At 46.5% G+C, this 23,236-nt stretch overlaps 1 protein-coding gene across 4 annotated transcripts in view; it reads left to right on the forward strand.

Moving 5' to 3' along the window:
- The first annotated feature begins 5,990 nt into the window (after positions 1–5,990).
- The window catches only part of HECW2 (HECT, C2 and WW domain containing E3 ubiquitin protein ligase 2), a 1,325,610-nt gene continuing 1,308,364 nt past the window's right edge, over positions 5,991–23,236 (forward strand). For all 4 annotated transcript variants that reach the window (XM_063934135.1, XM_063934134.1, XM_063934138.1 and 1 more), the window contains exon 1: positions 5,991–6,297. The gene's annotated coding sequence lies outside the window, so the exon portion shown is untranslated. The remainder of the gene's footprint in view (positions 6,298–23,236) is intronic.

Raw genomic sequence — 23,236 nt, forward strand, 5'->3', positions numbered from 1 at the left:
ATGGGGTCTTCATCAAGAGGTCTTTGCAGAAGTGACAGGTCATTGGGGAATTCCTCAAATAGACATGATGGTGTCTCGCCTCAACAAGAAGCTTCAGACGTATTGTTCCAGGTCGAGGGACCCTCAGGCAGTAGCTGTAGACGCTCTAGTGACACCGTGGGTGTTTCAGTCGGTCTATGTGTTCCCTCCACTTCCTCTCATACCAAAGGTGATAAGGATCATAAGAAGAACAAGGGTTCAGGCGATACTCGTTGTTCCAGATTGGCCACGGAGGGCCTGGTATCCGGATCTTCAGGAATTACTCATAGGAGATCCCTGGCATCTTCCTCTAAGAGAGGATCTATTATAGCAGGGGCTGTGCATATTCCGAGACTTACCTCGGTTGCGTTTGACAGCATGGAGGTTGAACGCCAAATCCTAGCTCGAAAGGGTATTCCCGAAGAGGTCATCCCCACTCTACTGAAAGCTAGAAAGGAGGTGACGGCGAAGCATTACCACCGTATTTGGAGAAAATATGTGTCTTGGTGCGAATCCAAGAAGGCACCTACGGAAGAATTTCAGCTGGGTCGTTTTCTCCATTTTTTGCAAGCTGGTGTGGATGCGGGCCTTAAGTTAGGCTCCATTAAAGTGCAGATCTCGGCCTTATCTATTTTCTTTCAAAAGGAATTGGCCTCGCTTCCAGAAGTACAGACTTTCATGAAGGGCGTGCTGCACATCCAGCCTCCATTTGTGCCCCCAGTGGCACCATGGGACCTTAACGTGGTGTTACAGTTCCTTACGTCGCATTGGTTTGAACCTTTACAAAAGGTTGAGTTGAAATTTCTCACTTGGAAAGTGGTCATGCTATTGGCCTTAGCGTCCGCAAGGCGGGTGTCAGAGTTGGCGGCTTTGTCTCACAAAAGCCCCTACTTGGTGTTCCATGTAGATAGAGCGGAGTTGAGGACTCGTCAACAATTTCTCCCAAAGGTGGTTTCTTCGTTTCACATGAACCAACCTATTGTGGTACCTGTGGCTACTGAAGCCTTGGCTGAGTCAAAGTCTCTCGATGTGGTCAGAGCTATGAAAATTTATGTAGCCAGAACGGCTCGTATTAGGAAAACAGAGGCGCTGTTTGTCCTGTAGGCTTCCAACAAGGTTGGGGCTCCTGCTTCTAAGCAGACTATTGCATGCTGGATCTGTAATACGATTCAGCATGCTCATTCTACGGCTGGATTGCTGTTACCGAAATCGGTGAAGGCCCATTCCACTATGAGGGTGGGCTCGTCTTGGGCGGCTGCCCGGGGTGTCTCGGCGTTACAACTTTGTCGAGCAGCTACTTCGTCGGGTTCAAACACTTTTGCAAAATTCTACAAGTTTGATACCCTGGCTGATGAGGAACTCATGTTTGCTCAATCGGTGCTGCAGAGTCATCCGCACTCTCCCGCCCGGTCTTGAGCTTTGGTATAAACCCCATGGTCCTTTTGGAGTCCCCAGCATCCTCTAGGACGTAGGAGAAAATAGGATTTTAATACCTACCGGTAAATCCTTTTCTCTTAGTCCGTAGGGGATGCTGGGCGCCCGTCCCAGTGCGGACTTTTTTTCTACAGTACTTGTTAATGGTTATTGCTTTTGTTACACAAAGGTTGTGTTTCGGTTAAGGTCAGCCTGTTGCTGATCTCTTTGGTTCACGCTGTTACCTGGTTTTAGTTAAATGCCATGTTGTACGGTGTGTTGTGGTGTGAGCTGGTATGAATCTCACCCTTAGTTTAACAAAATCCTTTTCCTCTAAATGTCCATCTCCTCTGGGCACAGTTCCTATAACTGAGGTCTGGAGGAGGGGCATAGAGGGAGGAGCCAGTTCACGCCCATTAAAGTCTTAAAGTGCCCATGTCTCCTGCGGATCCCGTCTATACCCCCATGGTCCTTTTGGAGTCTCCAGCATCCTCTACGGACTAAGAGAAAAGGATTTACCGGTAGGTATTAAAATACTATTTTTAATATGATCCCCTAAGCGCACTCACTAATGCTTTTCCACATGAGTCCACCTACATTTGTACCCTACTATACATGTCACATAATGCAGAATGAAATCTGTTTACTATGAAATGTCAGCTGTTTTATTCGCCATCCTTAAGCAAAAATAGCATTAAAGCAGTGCATATTTCCATATAAAAGCCCGATTTTTCTATGATCCCCTAAGTGCACTCGATAATGATTTTCCACATGCATTCGCCTACATCTGTGCCTTACTATACCATACCCTCCAACATTTTACACATGAAAACCGGTACAAATTAGGAAAGGGGGCGTGGCCACAGGTAAAGGGGGCGTGGTCACGCCCCCTTTCCTATACTTTCAATGTTAATTTGGAGAGTCAAAAATCGGTACAAAGCCCTTTTTGGCAGGTACTGACCATAAAAAAAAGGTACAGTTGGAGGGTATGCTATACATGTTACATAATGTAACATGACAGTTGCTTACTATGGAGCAGAGACATAGGGGTCTATTCATGAGCAATGAAAACTGTGGAGAAGTGAGCCAGTGGAGAAGAACCAATCAGCATTGAAGTAACATTTATAATTTGCATACTATAAAATCATACAGAGCAGCTGATTGGTTGCCATGGGCAACTTCTCCACTGGCTCACTTCTCCACTCTTTTCACTGCTTCATGAATAGACCCCAGAGCCTGTGGCCAGTTGAATCTGGCCCATAATGTTGATCCAAAGTAATATGAGGCGGGTTGGGTATAGAATCCCGGCGGTCAGAATACCGATGCCAGGATCCCGGCCGCCAGAATGCCTGCAGCTGGGCGAGCGCTAGAAAGCTCGCCACAGGTTCTATTCCCACTCTTTATATGTCATGGACACCCACGATTATGAATAGCCCTGGTGCAGCTGTCAGCAGTCTCGATCCCGGTTTCAGTATTTTGATCACCGGGGTCCTAACCGCCAGGATACCGACCTCCCGGATATTAACTAAATCCCTATGAGGCATAGGGGGAATTCAATTATGTGTTGGATGGTTTTTCCCGGCGAATCTTAGTTCTATTCCTAGGCTCTTGCTCAAGCTCTTTCTTGAATTCTTGCAATTCAACCATAATTGAATTCTCCCCCTTAATACTACAGTATTTTGGAAGCACTTTTATCAATCACTAAAATAGGGAGGAGCGGGAACCATGCAGAGCTTTGTTGTACATGTGCAGATATGGATAAATGATAATTATCTGCATAAATAGTGAGTTCTGGTGTCATCACTTCAGCGTCCACTAAGAAGATAAGTTTTACTCATTATTAGAGGCACTGTGCTGTTCAGTTGTATTACACCTGTTTTCAATGTACTGCTGTGTGCAACCACAAATACACTTTCCTGCCTTTTCTTTGGGTAGCTGGGGAGATAATTCCAATGTGTCTTACAGTATGGCGGTGCAATGGTTAGCTTGCTGCCTCACAGCACTGGGCTCTATAGGTGTAGAGTTTGTATGTTCTTCCCATGTTTGTGTGGTTTTCCCTGGGTGCTTCAGTTCCCTCCCACACATACTGGTAGGTTAATGGCTTATGACAAAAAAAATAGCCCTAATGTGTTTTTGTAGCCACCCCCCAGTTACCTCCTACATACTGTCATCCACTCTACAATCTAACCCACTCTACAACGTGTCACAAGACCATAGTGACGCATGGGTAGTCGGAAACCATTGGCCAACTGCAAAAATGTCAGAGTAAGGATGGCTGTTGCAGAGAGCCCCCTTTCCCCATTGACCCACCTCTACCGATGGCCATGGAGGGTGTAAGCAATCAATGGTTTCTTGCGGAATCTCGCCAACACTTGCACCACTGATGGAAGTCCCAGCGATGGCCATCCCTGTTTCTCTGTATGGCGCTGTGAAATATATGTGCGCTATAAATTCTCTCCCGCTTTTATTTCACCTGGGCCACAGCAATGGAACATCTTCAGTATCCCTTAGCCATGCTGGTACTTGTAGTCCAACAACAGCTACGTGACCCTAATACTCAGCACACTATGCACAGGGGTGATGCAGAGGGGGATGCAGGCTGCGGCTATTGGACAATCTGGTACTTGTAGTGACATAAAAGCTATGCGACCCTAATACCCAGAGAGCAGTGCACCATGCACAGGGTTGACACAGTGGGGGGTGCAGGCTGCGGCTATCGGGCATGTTGGGGCTTGTAGTGCAGATGGGGTTGTAGGCTGCGGCTATAGGGCATGCTGCGCTGGGCAGCGATAACACCAGCGCAGGGCTCGCAATGATGACGTCATGGATATGTTTCCTATGGGTGGGTGACGCGGCCAGTGTGTGCTGGAAGCAGCCAGATCCCTGGGAGATGTCGCTGGTGTTCGTTCCCAAGAAGCTGCGAGGCTGCTGCCAGATCCCCGAGGAAAACGTGCAGTTGGTGAGAGGCCAGATGTACACCTGGAGCCATAGCTGTGCCCGGTACTGGGAGATCAGCCGCCACCTTTACCCTCCATCACACCCGGGAGGAGACCCCTGTCACACCCAGGAGCAACCCCCATCCTTACCCTCCATCACACCCACGAGCACACCCCACACTTACCCTCCAACACACCCAGGAGCACCCCCCCCCCCTTCCTTACCCTCCATCACACACAGTAGCACCCCCCATTTCTTACCCCCCCCCCATCACACCTAGGAGCAGCCCCCCTTATGGGGCTTCTCCCGGGTGTGACGTAGGGTAAGGGGGGGGGGGGGGGGGTGAGCTGCTCCTGGGTGTGATGAAGGGTAGGGAATGGGGAGGGGGGGGGTGCTCCCGGGTGCAGGCATTCTGGCAGGCATTCAGGCGGCCATGATCCCGGTGTCAGTATTCTGACCGCAGGGATTCTATACTCGCCTCATATTACTTGGGAACCACATTATGGGCCAGATTCAATTGGCCACAGGCTCTATGTCTGTTCCATAGTAAACAGCTGTGATTCTACATTATGTGACATGTATAGTAGAGTACAAATGTAGGTGGCCGCATGTGGAAAAGGATTAAAGAACGCGCTTAGAGGTTCATAGAGAAATCAGGGTTTTTATATGGGACATATGCACTGTTTTAATGCTATTTTTTTTTACGGTTGGCGAATAAAACAGCTGTCATTCCATAGTAAACAGCTGTCATTACGCATTATGTGACATGTATAGTAGGGTACAGATGTAGGCGGACTCATATGAAGAAGCATTAGTGAGTGCGCTTAGGGGATCATAGAGAAGTCAGGGTTTTTATATGGGACATATGCACTGTTTTAATGCTATTTTTGTTTAGGGATGGAGAATAAAACAGCAGTCATTCCGTAGTAAACAGCCGCCATTCCGCATTATGTGACATGTACAGTAGGGTAGACGTAGGCGGACGCATGTGGAAAAGCATTAGTGAGTGCGCTTATGGGATCATAGAAAAATTGGGGCTTTTATATGGGACATATGCACTGCTTTAATGCTATTTTTGCTTAGGGGTGGCAAATAAAACAGCTGACGTTCCATAGTAAACAGCTGTCATTCCACGTTATTCTGCATATAAAATATATGAAATCACCGTAGGAAAAAGTGTGCTGAAGATATAGTGCATAGGTTTAAGAGTTTTTGAAATATACATAAAAATGCAATCTGCTCCCATTATAGTCAATTGGCATGCCATTTATGAAGACCAGAGTGTCATTCTTTTTAGAACGTCCCTAGTTATAGTACTAGTAGTGATATGCTATAAATAGCTGTAAGCAGAAGTACTAATTTCTATTAAATAATTTTAAATTATGTTCCCTAATAAATGTACTGGATTATTTGAACCCTTCTATTTTATGGGAGTTTTAGTGACGTAGGACAGTACTGCACATTTTTGGCTGCATCTGCTTCTAGATCATCTGGACACTACTGTGTCTTCTCTATCAGCCAATGAGAGGGTGACAGTGCCTGACCAATAGACTAGGAGATGCTAGTAACCAATCACAGGACACCTTACAGTGAGTCCCTGTGCATACCCAGTGGTGACTGCTGTTTCATTCCAGCATCTCAGACTACACAGCACAACATAATAACTTGACAGTCAGTGGGAATAATAATAACCTGGATGCTGCAGCTGGGAATTGCAAGGACTGAAGAACGGAGGGTTCATTATGTCTACAAGCGCACACTTGTATCTCAGTGACCTTTTGTCTGGATATTAAACGTTTCACATTACAACACGTTGTGTATCAAGAGCAGCCAGGAGGGACGCCTGCCCAGTGCTTTTAATCTGCAAGGACACCCCCATTACACTGGTGCTGTGGCAGCTGTTTACAGTACGTGCACATCGTAGAATAGGTACGTATACGGCATCTCATTATACTCATCATTGCATTACACAGTCATCATGCATGCATCACTTCATTTACCCATCTAGTGTTAGGCTGCATTGCCTGCACCACAGATATGCTTGAGAATCCAGATCAGTGAGGGCACTGTGATTCTAGTGCTACTTTCACACTATTTCTCTATCGTCCTAAGTGGATGCTGGGGTTCCTGAAAGGACCATGGGGAATAGCGGCTCCGCAGGAGACAGGGCACAAAAAAGTAAAGCTTTACTAGGTCAGGTGGTGTGCACTGGCTCCTCCCCCTATGACCCTCCTCCAGACTCCAGTTAGATTTTGTGCCCGAACGAGAAGGGTGCAATCTAGGTGGCTCTCCTAAAGAGCTGCTTAGAGAAAGTTTAGTTTAGGTTTTTTTCTTTACAGTGAGTCCTGCTGGCAACAGGATCACTGCAACGTGGGACTTAGGGGGAAAGTAGTAAACTCACCTGCATGCAGAGTGGATTTGCTGCTTGGCTACTGGACACCATTAGCTCCAGAGGGATCGAACACAGGCCCAGCCGTGGAGTCCGGTCCCGGAGCCGCGCCGCCGACCCCCTTGCAGATGCTGAAGCGTGAAGAGGTCCGGAAACCGGCGGCTGAAGACTCCTCAGTCTTCATAAGGTAGCGCACAGCACTGCAGCTGTGCGCCATTTTCCTCTCAGCACACTTCACTGGGCAGTCACTGAGGGTGCAGAGCGCTGGGGGGGGGCGCTCTGAGAGGCAAATATAAACCTTATACAAGGCTAAAAATACCTCACATATAGCCCATAGGGGCTATATGGAGATATTTAACCCCTGCCTGACTGGAAAAATAGCGGGAGAAGAACCCGCCGAAAAAGGGGCGGGGCCTATCTCCTCAGCACACGGCGCCATTTTCTGTCACAGCTCCGCTGGTCAGAACGGCTCCCAGGTCTCTCCCCTGCACTGCACTACAGAAACAGGGTAAAACAGAGAGGGGGGGCACATTAATGGCTATATATATATATATTAAAGCAGCTATAAGGGAGCACTTAATATAAGGATATCCCTTGTATATATAGCGCTTTGTGGTGTGTGCTGGCAGACTCTCCCTCTGTCTCCCCAAAAGGGCTAGTGGGTCCTGTCTTCATTAGAGCATTCCCTGTGAGTTTGCGGTGTGTGTCGGTACGTGGTGTCGACATGTATGAGGACGATATTGGTGTGGAGGCGGAGCAATTGCCAAATATGCAGATGTCACCCCCCAGGGGGTCGACACCAGAATGGATGCCTTTATTTGTGGAATTACGTGATGGTTTATCTTCCCTTAAACAGTCAGTTGAGGACATGAGGCGGCCGGACAATCAATTAATGCCTGTCCAGGCGCCTCAAACACCGTCAGGGGCTGTAAAACGCCCTTTGCCTCAGTCGGTCGACACAGACCCAGACACGGGCACTGATTCCAGTGACGACGGTAGAAATTCAAACGTATTTTCCAGTAGGGCCACACGTTATATGATTTTGGCAATGAAGGAGACGTTACATTTAGCTGATACTACAGATACCGTAAAACAGGGTATTATGTATGGTGTGAAAAAACTACAAACAGTTTTTCCTGAATCAGAAGAATTAAATGACGTGTGTGATGAAGCGTGGGTTGCTCCTGATAAAAAGTTGATAATTTCAAAAAAGTTATTGGCATTATACCCTTTCCCGCCAGAGGTTAGGGCGCGCTGGGAAACACCCCCTAAGGTGGACAAGGCGCTCACACGCTTATCCAAACAAGTGGCGTTACCCTCTCCTGAGACGGCCGCACTTAAGGATCCATCAGATAGAAAGATGGAAGTTATTCAAAAGAATATATACACACATGCAGGTGTTATACTACGACCAGCTATAGCAACTGCCGGGATGTGCAGTGCTGGAGTAGTTTGGTCAGAATCCCTGATTGAAAATATTGATACCCTAGATAGGGACAATGTTTTACTGTCGTTAGAACAAATAAAGGATGCATTTATCTATATGCGTGATGCACAGAGGGATATTTGCACACTGGCATCTCGGGTGAGTGCTATGTCCATTTCAGCCAGAAGAGCCTTATGGACACGACAGTGGACAGGCGATGCGGATTCAAAACGTCACATGGAGGTTTTGCCGTATAAAGGGGAGGAGTTATTTGGAGTTGGTCTATCAGACTTGGTGGCCACGGCTACTGCCGGGAAATCCACTTTTTTACCTCAAGTCACTCCCCAACAGAGAAAGGCACCGACCTTTCAACCGCAGCCTTTTCGCTCCTACAAAAATAAGAGAGCAAAGGGCTTGTCGTACCTGCCACGAGGCAGAGGAAGAGGGAAGAGACACCAACAGGCAGCTCCTTCCCAGGAACAGAAGCCCTCCCCGGCTCCTGCAAAAACCTCAGCATGACGCTGGGGCCTCTCAAGCGGACTCGGGGACAGTGGGGGGCCGTCTCAAAAATTACAGCGCGCAGTGGGCTCACTCGCAGGTAGACCCCTGGATCCTGCAGATAATATCTCAGGGGTACAGGTTGGAATTAGAGACGGATCCTCCTCATCGTTTCCTGAAGTCTGCCTTACCAACCGTCTCTTCCGAAAGGGAGAGGGTGTTGGAAGCCATTCACAAGCTGTACGCTCAGCAGGTGATAGTCAAAGTACCCCTATTACAACAAGGAAAGGGGTATTATTCCACTCTATTTGTGGTACCGAAGCCGGATGGCTCGGTAAGGCCTATTCTAAATCTGAAGTCCTTGAACCTCTACATAAAAAAGTTCAAGTTCAAGATGGAGTCACTCAGAGCAGTGATAGCGAACCTGGAAGAAGGGGACTTTATGGTATCCTTGGACATCAAGGATGCGTATCTACACGTTCCGATTTACCCCGCACACCAGGGGTACCTCAGGTTCATTGTTCAAAACTGTCACTATCAGTTTCAGACGCTGCCGTTCGGATTGTCCACGGCGCCTCGGGTCTTTACCAAGGTAATGGCCGAGATGATGATTCTTCTTCGAAGAAAAGGCGTATTAGTTATCCCATACTTGGACGATCTCCTAATAAGGGCAAGGTCCAGAGAACAGCTGGAGACAGCTTTAGCACTATCTCAAGAGGTGCTAAGACAACACGGGTGGATTCTGAATATTCCAAAATCCCATTTAATCCCGACAACTCGTCTGCTGTTCCTAGGAATGATTCTGGACACGGTTCAGAAAAAGGTTTTCCTTCCAGAGGAAAAAGCCAAGGAGTTATCCGATCTGGTCAGGAACCTCCTAAAACCAGGAAAAGTGTCAGTACATCAATGCACAAGAGTCCTGGGAAAAATGGTGGCTTCTTACGAAGCAATTCCATTCGGCAGATTCCATGCAAGAATATTCCAAAGGGATCTGTTGGACAAATGGTCAGGGTCGCATCTGCAGATGCACCTGCGAATAACCCTGTCACCAAAGACAAGGGTGTCACTTCTGTGGTGGTTGCAGAAGGCTCACCTATTAGAAGGCCGCAGATTCGGCATTCAGGATTGGATCCTGGTGACCACGGACGCCAGCCTGAGAGGCTGGGGAGCAGTCACACAAGGAAGAAACTTCCAGGGAGTATGGACGAGTCTGGAAAAGTCTCTTCACATAAACATTCTGGAACTAAGAGCAATCTACAATGCTCTAAGCCAGGCGGAACTTCTCCTGCAAGGAAAGCCGGTGTTGATTCAGTCGGACAACATCACGGCGGTCGCCCATGTAAACAGGCAGGGCGGCACAAGAAGCAGGAGTGCAATGGCAGAAGCTGCCAAGATTCTTCGCTGGGCGGAGAATCACGTGATAGCACTGTCAGCAGTGTTCATCCCGGGCGTGGACAACTGGGAAGCAGACTTCCTCAGCAGACACGATCTTCATCCGGGAGAGTGGGGTCTACATCCAGAAGTCTTCAACATGTTAATAGACCGTTGGGAAAGACCAATTGTAGACATGATGGCGTCTCGCCTCAACAAGAAACTGGACAAATATTGCGCCAGGTCAAGAGATCCACAGGCAATAGCTGTGGACGCACTGGTAACTCCTTGGGTGTACCAGTCAGTGTATGTGTTTCCTCCTCTGCCGCTCATACCAAAGGTATTGAAGATCATACGGCAAAGAAGAGTAAGAACAATACTAGTGGTTCCGGATTGGCCGAGAAGGACTTGGTATCCGGAACTTCAAGAGATGCTCACGGACGAACCGTGGCCTCTACCTCTGAGAAGGGACCTGCTACAGCAGGGTCCCTGTCTTTTTCAAGACTTACCGCGGCTGCGTTTGACGGCATGGCGGTTGAACGCCAGATCCTAAAAGGGAAAGGCATTCCAGAAGAAGTCATTCCTACCTTGATTAAGGCACGGAAGGAAGTCACCGTGAAACATTATCACCGCATTTGGCGAAAATATGTAGCGTGGTGCGAGGATCGGAGGGTTCCGACGGAGGAATTCCAACTGGGTCGTTTCCTACATTTCCTGCAATCAGGATTATCTATGGGTCTCAAATTGGGATCCATTAAGGTTCAAATTTCGGCCCTGTCAATATTCTTCCAAAAAGAATTGGCCTCTGTCCCTGAGGTCCAGACTTTTGTCAAGGGAGTACTGCATATACAGCCTCCTGTGGTGCCTCCGGTGGCACCGTGGGATCTAAATGTAGTTTTAGATTTCCTCAAATCCCATTGGTTTGAACCATTGAAAAAGGTGGATTTGAAATATCTCACATTGAAAGTGACTATGTTACTAGCCCTGGCCTCTGCCAGGAGAGTATCTGAATTGGCGGCTTTATCTTATAAAAGTCCTTATCTAATCTTCCATTCGGATAGGGCAGAACTGCGGACTCGTCCGCATTTTCTCCCTAAAGTGGTATCAGCATTTCATCTGAACCAACCTATTGTGGTGCCTGCGGCCACTAGCGACTTGGAGGACTCCAAGTTGTTGGACGTTGTCAGAGCCTTAAAAATATACATTGCAAGGACGGCTGGAGTCAGAAAATCTGACTCGCTGTTTATATTGTATGCACCCAACAAGTTGGGCGCACCTGCTTCTAAGCAGTCGATTGCTCGTTGGATTTGTAACACAATTCAACTTGCACATTCTGTGGCAGGCCTGCCACAGCCTAAAACTGTAAAAGCCCACTCCACAAGGAAGGTGGGCTCATCTTGGGCGGCTGCCCGAGGGGTCTCGGCATTACAACTCTGCCGAGCAGCTACGTGGTCGGGGGAGAACACGTTTGTAAAATTTTACAAATTTGATACCCTGGCAAAGGAGGACCTGGAGTTCTCTCATTCGGTGCTGCAGAGTCATCCGCACTCTCCCGCCCGTTTGGGAGCTTTGGTATAATCCCCATGGTCCTTTCAGGAACCCCAGCATCCACTTAGGACGATAGAGAAAATAAGAATTTACTTACCGATAATTCTATTTCTCGGAGTCCGTAGTGGATGCTGGGCGCCCATCCCAAGTGCGGATTATCTGCAATACTTGTACATAGTTATTGTTAACTAATTCGGGTTATTGTTAAGGAGCCATCTTTAAGAGGCCCTTTCTGTTGTCATACTGTTAACTGGGTTTAGATCACAAGTTGTACGGTGTGATTGGTGTGGCTGGTATGAGTCTTACCCGGGATTCAAAATGCCTCCCTTATTGTGTATGCTCGTCCGGGCACAGTACCTAACTGGAGTCTGGAGGAGGGTCATAGGGGGAGGAGCCAGTGCACACCACCTGACCTAGTAAAGCTTTACTTTTTTGTGCCCTGTCTCCTGCGGAGCCGCTATTCCCCATGGTCCTTTCAGGAACCCCAGCATCCACTACGGACTCCGAGAAATAGAATTATCGGTAAGTAAATTCTTATTTTTGTTGTCGTGTAAAGATGCTGTTATCAATATTTTATGTATGTTCCATTCATATTTTATTTTGAGTCAAATGTTGGGTTGATAGTAAATTAAATTACTTATAAAGATAATAGAGTGGTTCTCACCATCTGTTCTCTAGTCGCTCAGTGGGGCTCACTCGTCACACTTGCTCAGTGGGGCTTACTCACCACGGTCGCTTAGTGGGGCTCACTCGTCACGGTCACTCAGTGGGGCTCCCTCGCCACAGTCCCTCGGTGGGACTTACTATTCACAGTCGCTCAGTGGGGCTCACTCGTCATAGTCGCTTAGTGGGGCTCACTCGTCTCACTCGCTCAGTGGGGCTCACTCGTCACAGTCGCTCAGTGTGGCTCACTTGTCACAGTCGCTCAGTGGGGCTCACTCGTCATAGTCGCTTAGTGGGGCTCACTTGTCTCACTCGCTCAGTGGGGCTCACTCGCCACAGTCGCTCAGTGTGGCTCACTTGCCACAGTCGCTCAGTGGGGCTCACTCGCCACAGTCGCTCAGTGGGGCTCACTCACCACAGTCTCTCAGTGGGGCTTACTAGTCACAGTCACTCAGTGGGCCTCATTCGTCACAGTCGCTCAGTGGGGCTCCCTCGCCACAGTCTCTCAGTGGGGCTTACTAGTCACAGTCACTCAGTGGGCCTCATTCGTCACAGTCGCTCAGTGGGGCTCACTCGTCATAGTTGCTTAGTGGGGCTCACTCGTCATAGTCGCTCAGTGGGGCTCACACGTCACACTCGCTCAGTGGGGCTCACTCGTCACACTCGCTCAGTGGGGCTCACTCGTCATACTCGCTCAGTGGGGCTCACTCGTCACAGTCGCTCAGTGTGGCTCACTTACCACAGTCGCTCAGTGGGGCTCACTCGCCACAGTCGCTCAGAGGGGCTCACTCGTCATAGTCGCTTAGTGGGGCTCACTCGTCACACTCGCTCAGTGGAGCTCACTCGTCATAGTTGCTCAGTAGGGCTCACTCGCCATAGTCGCTCAGTGGGGCTCACTCATCACAGTCGCTGTAATATTGTTTACATAGAGTATGTATGTCATTGCTCTGCTTGCTTACAGATCTATACATAATATGCTGTTCAGCACCATATGCCTTGAACACGAGGATTTTTAATAAACATGCTGATATTTCATTATGTTCGTCTTACTTTCCTATGACATGTATTACACACAGGCCCTCTGGCTGCATACTGTCATCAACCTCTGTAACAACTCTGTTGTCTGCATTCTATAAGATGTGTGTTTATAAACATGGCATTGTCATTTGTGAAATCTATTACAGCACATGGCCTAATCAGTGTGGTAATAAAGTGATGATTTCAGAATCTACACTGACTTTTTTGAAAACAACATGGCAAAGTCCACCTAAATTTTCAATGTTTGTCTTCATCGTTTACGGGCAAATTCAAAATTGTTTACTCACTTAGGTCACTGAAATGATTCTTGCATTTGAGCAATGATTTATTTATTTTTTTAGCATATTTTTTAATATACATAATTTTCTTAAGAATACAGTTGTTTCCTCTTACATCCTTGCTGCAGTCAAGCTAAACAACACTTGAAGTCGCGCCACGCCGTGGCGGGACTCGGTAGCACAGAGCGTCTTTTTTTGCATTTTTTCCGCAAAGATTCGTCTTAGACACACAGTAATGTAATAGGACGCACATGCAACTTCTGCTGATTTAAATGATATGCATCATGCCTATATTCTGTGTGTAATAGCGGCTCTATCTGCATCTGAATTGCCATGCATCTGCATCTGAATTTTCTATCTGCATCTGAATTTTCATGGAAAACACTGTAGCATAGCATTTTATATGCAAATACAGTCACAGTCACACACAGAATATAGGCATGCTGCATAGCATTCTAATCAGCAGAAGCAGCTTGTGCGTCCTATTACATTACCGTGAGTCTAAGATGCATTATTGCGGAAAAAAATGCAAAATAAGACGTTCTGCACTACCGAGTCATACGGCACTCATATGTTATGTGTAACGCAACTTGTTGTGCACGGAGCAAAGATGTAAGAGGACACATCTGTATTTGAACTGTATAAACAGTGCATTGTAGTGATGACATGATGTGATTAAATATAAAGTTTACATCTTTCAAACTTTACTGCTGTTCGCATATGCCCTTGCTGTTTGGTAAATTGATATCAACGTTTGCTGTAGGGTGAATCATCCAGTGAATGAACAGTTAAAGGAGTTCTCCTCTTTAAGAAGATGGTGTATGTAGCAGATACAACATAAATTAAATTTTGTGATATGTACCATCGTCATTAATATACAGTATAGTTAAAATTTTACAACCCGGATAAAGGAGGATGCACAAATTGCAGTGATTGAACACACAAAGTCAGTAAATGAACCCACATAGCCAGATTAAGGGGTTGACGAAGGGGAAAATGTGCCCTGAGCCCCCCTCTGTCAGGGGTCTCTCTGGCTGAAGCACACTGCCATCACTAGCTCTCACACTTGTGCAGCAGCAGAACCATTCAGCCAACATGGAAGCAGGACAGTATGCAGTGCTGGCAGAGACACAGGAGTATCAGGTCTCATGAGCTACCGACAATAGCTTCCCAATCAGAGGAGAGATGGGTAGAAGAGAGAGCAGTAAGTGATCCAGGGATCCCAGCTTCTCCTCCTCCCTGCCTATGTGTGTCTGGGTCCTAAGTAACCTGTTATCTAATGACAGCATTTGGGTCTAGAGAGACAGACACACACGCACACACACACACACACACACACACACACACACACACACACACACACACACACACACAGTCCTCTTGAGTCCTGTCCCATTGTGTAAGTAGTACAGAGGCTGCTGATATTTTTGCATGTTTTATTTTTCTATATGTATTTTAAGGTTGTTTAAGATGTCTTTGTTTCACTCCAAAAAAACTTTATCAAATAGTTGTCTCTCAATTAGGTGGAGTTATAAACAGTACCCAGGCATTATTCAATTATTGGTGTCAATCTAACATACACCATTGGTTTAAATTTAATATGCACAATCCATACCTTCCAACATGACCATTCCAGAAAATGCTCTCTACCTGGACTTCCCACTTAATTTATGATTGCCGTCACCTGTGTTGAAATACCTTTCTAATCAATGAAATAGTATTGTTTAAAAGAAAGTCCAGGTAGAGAGTATCTGTCCCTCCTGGAATGGGTCATGCCCACCGCCCCCCTCCCCCTTCCCAAGCCTTAATCCGGCTCTGTGAACACAGAAGATAAGTGAATGAACACTGTACCTTACGTTAATAAAACAAGGCTTAATCTGGCCCTGTGAAACCACTAGATCAGTGAAAGAACACTAGCTTACATTAATAAAAACAAAGGCATCACGTCAGCTTACATAGATGGTATATCAAAATACAAGATACTGCAATACTAATAATGGAAGAAAGAAATAATTTGATGTTTAAATGCAATTAAGTAGAGATGAGGAGGTTCTGTTACCTGAGAACCGAACCTCCCCCCTGAACATCACGCTCCGAGCCCGGATCCAAGTCCGGCTCGGGACTTCCCGCTAGACTCGGAAACCAGTACGAGGCGAAACGTCATCATCACGCTGTCGGAATCTCGCAGGTTTTGGGTCCTATATAAACAGCTGCGAATTGCCGCCATTTTCACTCCAGACTTTGAGAGTGAGGGAGAAAGACCTCTGTGTCTCTCTGTGGGTGGTAGCATCTGGTGGGGTTAGTGTGTGCTCTGTAGGGGTGCTGTCCTGTCACTGTGGTGTCACCTGTGCTGTGTTAGGGGTGCTGTCCTGTCTGTCAATGGTGTTAATTATTTATTTATTAACAGTTTCTTATATAGCGCAGCATATTTCGTTGCGCTTTACAATTAGAACAACAGTAATAGAACAAGACTGGGTAAAAACAGACAGACATAGAGGTAGGAAGGACCTGCTCGCAAGCTTACAATCTATGGGAAAATAGGCAATGATATACAAGGATAGATGCTACCTATTGCATAATGGTCTGCCAGATTGCTAGGTTCTTAATGGGTTGTATGATATGATCACCCCGCAATGTTGGGCAAGGGTCAGGAGGGTGTGAGAGTAAAGAAAGACAAGGTATGTGATGTTATGTGTACTGTACAGAGAGGATGTAATTAGATAGGGAAGCACTGAAGGTTATGTGGGTGGGTCTGGAATTTGATAGGCTTGTCTGAAGAGGTGAGTTTTCAGGGAACGTTTAAAGGTTTGGAGACTAGAGGCAAATCTTATTGTGCGTGAGAGGGCTTTCCACAGAGTGTTTGAAGCCCAGATAAAGTCCTGTCATTTTGAGTGTGAACAAGTAATGCGTGTGGATGAGAGACGCAGATCTTGTGCAGAGCGGAGAGGTTGGGTAGGGAGATTGTGAGAAAATGAGGTCTGTGACAATTAAGATAGCTATGCCTCATTTCCTGTGTCAAATATGTACTTTTTATACCCATATCATATTCATCCAATTTGTCTGTTTGTTCATTCTCCATAACATGTCCATTTATGCTCACCCAATACTGTGTTTAAATCAACCTTAATATTGTTAATATATGCAATTGTGTTATGTTATCTGTTATCCTTTAGATAATGTATTTATGTATTTCTTATTGTTTTCATACACCACATTGGACCCTCAGAGGGTGAGTCATATAAGGTACCATTGTCTGTTTGTTTACTCCCTATTGTCCAAAAGTGAGCTGACCAGACAGGGTGGCTCTCTGACTGATGTAATCACCTTGATTAGAATATGTATTGTATTCCAATGCTGTAAGATCCTAAGACACAGAGGACACACACACCCCAGCAATATGAAGCTTCTGGAGGTATAAGTAGAGCTACCAAGAGAGCTGAAGAGAGATTCTTTGATCCCAGGCTAAGAAGTAATGTTCTGCCAGGGATCTGCCTGGGGACCCATTATATTGGATTTATCTTGGACTCTGTATTCCTAGAAGAAACTCTCTGCTCCCAGACTAAGAAGTAATGTTCTGTCAGGAGATTGTGGTGGGAATTGTGTGGAATTAGATCACAGAAGTGTGCTGAGCTGTTTATAACCCATTCTTTTTAATAAACCACTGTTGGTTTTTCATCTACCACCATGACTGAGTGATTTGGAACCCGGTATCTTCACATTTGGTGGTAGCAGTGGGATCACTCAAGACACTAGCAGAAAGGAATAAACCACAGCAGGCAATAGATTCCGCCCTGCTATGCTACCGATACAGCAAGAAGGAAGTCCTGCAAGAACTGTGTCATGCAAGAAACATTGTATTTAACACAGTGGATACCAAGGGTTCCCTAATTGGAAAATTGTCTCAATGGGACTTGGAGCACCCTTGTAATGAGGAGGAAGTTGAGGATATGTTCCAGGACTCGGCGGAGGGGACCAGTTATGGAACCAGGGCAGTGGAGCTTGTGGATGGAAGTTTGTCAGCATATCGACAGCCTGGGAATCCGGATATGTTATTTATAGTTACCAAAATGCAGTACATTTGGGAGTACTGGAATGAAGCTCAGCGGGTAATCAGCAGGTGGAGAGTATCCGGCGTACAAGACAAATTATGTCATCTGGGGAATGCGTTCATGCACTGCAGAAGTGAAGTAGCCACATGGAATCTGCTGGGGGAGCCAGAGTTTGAGGAATTCAGGGAGGAAGGGATCGCCACAGTGGCCCAAATGACACAAAGAATACAATATACAGAAACGGAAGGGCAAGTGCAGAGTAAATTGTCTTCCCGGACAGAGCCAGAGGAAGTGGCATTGGATCGGGGGGCCCTGGATACCACAGCATGGCAAGACCAGTGCTACAGGGTGGATGCTGAAAGGCACCATCTGCAACAGCTTCTCCCATACCCAAGGGAAGAAGTTTCCCAGTGTTCTATATGGAAGGAAGCACGGGTTGAAGTGAATCCAGGCACCCCAGGTGGAACTGCACTACAACTTCCCTTTTGCTTAGATAGAAGATGAGGACTTAGTGAGAGAGTGCCAAGAACTGTCTGCCCAGTATGTTACACTGGAAAAGGATGACCTTGACCAGGTGGATGCAAGGAAGCACTGTCTGCAATCCGTTCTCTTCTCCCTGGGGGAATGTCGCAGTGAAACACTCTGTGACCAGCCTGAGCTGTGTTACAACTGGCCATTTGCGGGCTTGGAGGATATAGAAACCATCGCAGAGTGCCAGCGAGACACTGAGAAAGAAGTCGCGACTATCACCCGACCACCACTCGAACAACAGAGCCTCCAAGGGAATCCTTCAGGTGAGCACCAACCAGTCCTGGCTACTAAGCCATTTACAGTGTTGTGTTTGGAGGAGGGGGGATTGGCTGTTGAGGGAGAAGACCTGGACAGGGATCAGTCAGTCCTGGTAATTTCTCTGCCTTCACATGGGAAATTACCCGTGGGAACAGTGAAAATGGCTTTTGAGGGGGAAGAGTTAAGAGACAAATTGTTGGATTTTGCTACTTCCCTGCAGCCAAAGTTCAATTTGCCTTTGGCAATAGGGCAGGAGCCCCAACATGTTACTGCCATTGGACAGATTTTGGGCATGCAATCCGAGGAGGGTGGAGGAGAGCCCTACACTGTATCTGAGGCCATGGCAGAGCGCTAGCATCTGCCCGTCCTTATGCAACTGACAAATTTATGTTTGGGACACATGGATAAAATACCCACTCCTGAAGTGCCAGAGGCGAGGGATGTAATGCACCACCAGGAGGGAAACTGCTCTCAGCCAGCATCCCACTATTTGCTTGTTCTCAGGTGGGAGACCACGGAACAAGTGGGAGAAGTACAGGTATTTAAAAGTATGTTTTGGGACCAGAGTTATTTGCTAACAGGGACATATAATTTGAAATCTGGTGAAGAACTGAGCAATTGTGGGTTGCTAATCATAATTCCACCAGACCCAAAAGGCCGGTCATTAGACTGTTCAGGAAACATGGCCCTCAGTCCTTTTGACCCAGGTGGGGTTAAAGTGCCAGCTAGTTTGTACTGCCCAGGCACAGGGCTTATAATTGGTGGAGGAACTTCTGAATTGTTAATCACCCTCTCACCAAACCTAAGGAAAGACTTACTGGATTGTCCCAACAGCCTTGTTTGGACATTGAGGACTTTACCTTCAACTTGCCGGAACATTGGGTCTAAAAAGTGGGAGAGGAATGTGAGAAAATGAGGTCTGTGACAATTAAGATAGCTATGCCACATTTCCTGTGTCAAATATGTACTTTTTATACCCATATCATATTCATCCAATTTGTCTTTTTGTTCATTCTCCATAACATGTCCATTGCTGCTCACACAATACTGTTTAAATCAACCTTAATATTGTTAATGGATGCAATTGTGTAATGTTGTTTGTTACCCTTTAGATAATGTATTTGTGTTAGACCTAGTTTCCTATTGTTTTCATACACCACAGTGGACCCTCAGAGGGTGAGTCATATACGGTACCATTGTCTATGTTTGTTTACTCCCTATTGTCCAAAAGTGAGCTGACCCGACAGGGTGGCTCTCTGACTGATGTAATCACCTTGATTAGAATATGTATTGTATTCCAATGCTGTAAGATCCTAAGCCACAGAGGACACACACATCCCAGCAATATGAAGCTTCTGGAGGTATAAGTAGAGCTACTCAGAGAGCTGAAGAGAGATTCTTTGATCCCAGGCTAAGAAGTAATGTTCTGCCAGGGATCTGCTTGGGGCCCATTATATTGGATTTATCTGGGACTTTGTATTGCCAGAAGAAACTCTCTGCTCCCAGACTAAGAAGTAATGTTCTGTCAGGAGATTGTGGTGGGAATTGTCATGTGGAATTGGATCACAGAAGTGTGCTGAGCTGTTTATAACCCATTCTTTTTAATAAACCACTGTTGGTTTTTCATCTACCACCATGACTGAGTGATTTGGAGCCCGGTATCTTCACAGAGATATTTTTCTTTTTAATAAACCACTGTTGGTTTTTCATCTACCACCATGATTTGGAACCCGGTATCTTCACAGAGACATTTTACGATGAGTGAAGAGATGTATGTAGGTGCAGTTTGGTTAATAGCCTTGTATGTCAGTAAAAGTATTTTATATTTAATATAGTAGAATACTGGTAACCAATGGAGGGATTGACAAAGCGGATCTGCAGACGAATGAATAGCGAGGAAGATTAGCCTTGCAGCTGCATTCAAAATAGATTGTAGTGGTGAGAGCCTATGTTTGGGATGACCGGTCAGGAGACTATTACAATAATCAATGCGGGAGATAATGAGAGCATGGATTAGAGTTTTTGCTGTGTCTTGTTGGATGCGTGGATTTCCACGGCAACCGTGGGTAAGTCACCTTTTCTTCCCTCAGCTACACCTTCTACGAAGAAACCCTTTTCTTAATCTGCATCAAAGTCAAAGCCCCCTACCACTTTCTTTAGAGGTGGGCGTGCAAAACCCAAAAAGCCTGCACCTGCAGGCTCCCAGGACCAGAAGCCTGCTTCTGGTTCCTCAAAATCATCAGCATGACGGTGGACCGCACAGCCTGGAGGACGGTCTGATGGATGCGAGGCTCAGACGTTTCAGCCACGTCTGGGTGTCGTCTGGCCTGAACCCCTGGGTACAGAATATTGTATCCCAGGGGTACAGACTGGAGTTTCAAGAACTCCCGCCTCACAGATTCTTCAAATCAGGCTTGCCAGCTTTACTGACGGACAGGGCTGTCCTACAGAAAGCCATTAAAAAATTGGAAAGGTCAGCGGTCATTGTTACAGTTACATCACATATGCAAAACAAGGGTTACTATTCAAACCTTTTCGTGGTACCGAAACCGGATGGTTCGGTCAGACCGATTTTCAACTTGAAATCATTAAACCCTTATCTGAGGGAGTTCAAGTTCAAAATGGAGTCTCTGAGAGCAGTGATCTCAGGTCTAGAGGAGGGAGAGTTTCTGGTATCCCTGGATATCAAGGATGCATACCTCCACATTCCGATTTGGCTGCCGCACCAGGCTTATCTCAGGTTTGCACTGTTAGACAGTCACTATCAGTTTCAGGCACTGCCATTCGGTCTCTCCACGGCACCGAGGGAGCTCACCAAGGTGATGACAGAGATGATGGTTCTCCTCCGCAGACAGGGAGTGAACATAATTCCATATCTGGATGTTCTGCTGATTAAGGCATCGACCAGGGAGACCTTGTTGCAGTCCATTGTTCATATGACTCATCTGCTCAGGGAACTTGGTTGGATCCTGAACCTTCCGAAGTCACATTTGGAGCCGACAAGGAGATTGCCTTTCCTGGGGATGATCCTCGACATGGAAGTACAGAGGGTGTTTCTACCGGAGGAAAAAGTGTTGATGATTCAAACAATGGTCCGGGATGTCCTGAAGCCAGCCCGGGTATCGGTTCATCAGTGCATTCGCCTTCTGGGGAAGATGGTTGCCTCCTACGAGGCTCTACAGTACAGTAGATTTCATGCTCGATCCTTCCAACTGGATCTCCTAGACAAGTGGTCGGGGTCTCATCTACATATGCACCTGAGAATACGTCTGTCGCCGAAAGCAAGGATTTCACTCCTCTGGTGGCTGCAAATGTCTCACCTTCTGGAGGGCTGCAGGTTTGGGATTCAGGACTGGATCCTTCTAACCACGGACGCGAGTCTCCGGGGATGGGGCGCAGTCACTCAAGGGGAAACCTTCCAAGGAAGGTGGTCAAGTCTGGAGTCTGGGGGCGCGCATTTACCCGTGTTTTTTTCTAGTGGAAACGGCCCCCCCCTGCAATCCCAGATCAAGTGATCCGGAAATTCTACCCGGGTAGCTTACCGGGTTGAACACGTGTTCAACCCGGTAAGCTGTGTAGTGTAAACGGAAGCCGTGTCGATGCGACACGGCTCCCGTTCACAGTGTATGGAAGGGCGGTACTGGGAGATCATGTGATCTCCCAGCGCCACCCCTGCCGCATCAGCAGTGTAGAAGGGGGCTCTAACACGGGTCGCAGCCGTGTCAGGCTCCTGGCTGCGACCCGTGCTAGCTTGTGGAAAAGGGGTATAACAAATCCTACAGCTAAAGCCAATTGGACATCTAATCAAAGGGCTTAAATTACCCTGTGTTAAGTAAAGACCAGTCCATGTATGCTAATAAACTACATTCCACTGACCAACATCTACACAAGAGATAATATCAGCTATAAGCAAGTACTAATATTATACAAATACATTTACATACACTGCTAAATTATACATTGGTGTGAATTCAGATTAAGAGTTGTAATTTGCAGGATTCATCAATGAGAAATCATGTGCTGCAGCTGTACATGGGTGTTGCTGTCCTGGCTGTCACTGTGTTGTACAGGGTGCAGGGGCACTGTCCTCCTGTATGCTGGAAAATATAGGGGTGCTGCTGGTCCTGTATGTTGTAAAAATTCAGGGGTGCAGTTGTTAAAAATGAAAAACACACTGATCCTGTATACTTTAAAATATAGGGGTGCTGCTGGGCCTGTATATTGTAAAAATTCAGAGGTGCAGTTGTTAAAAATTAAAAACACACTGCTCCTGTATGCTGTAAAATATTGGGGTGCTGCTGGCCCTGTATGCTATAAAAATTCAGGGGTGCAGTTAAAAATTAAAAGCACACTGCTGTGTGCTGTCAAATATTGGAGTGTTGCTGTTCAAATAACATTACACTGGCCCTTTATGCTGTAAAAGTTCAGGGGTGCAGTTGTTAAAAATTAAAAGCACACTGCTGTATGCTGTACTCTGTACAATATAGGGGTGTTGCTGTTCAAATAACATTACTCTGGCCCTGTATGTTGTAAAAATTCAGGGGTGCAGTTAAAAATTAAAAGTACACTGCTGTATGATGTAAAATATAGGGGTGTTTTTGTTCAAACAACATTACACTGGGCCTGTATGTTGTAAAAATTCAGGGGTGCAGTGAAAAGCAATGTACACTGGCCCTGTCTTGTATGCTGTAATAATTCTAAATTCTAGGGTGCATTGAAAATCAGTGTATACTGTAATAATTCTAGGGGGTGCAGTGAAAATCAATGTACACTAGCCCTGTCTTGTATGCTGTAATTATTCCAGGGTGCAGTGAAAATC

The sequence above is a fragment of the Pseudophryne corroboree genome, chromosome 7 (genome assembly GCF_028390025.1).
Source record: "Pseudophryne corroboree isolate aPseCor3 chromosome 7, aPseCor3.hap2, whole genome shotgun sequence".
NCBI lineage: Eukaryota > Metazoa > Chordata > Amphibia > Anura > Myobatrachidae > Pseudophryne > Pseudophryne corroboree.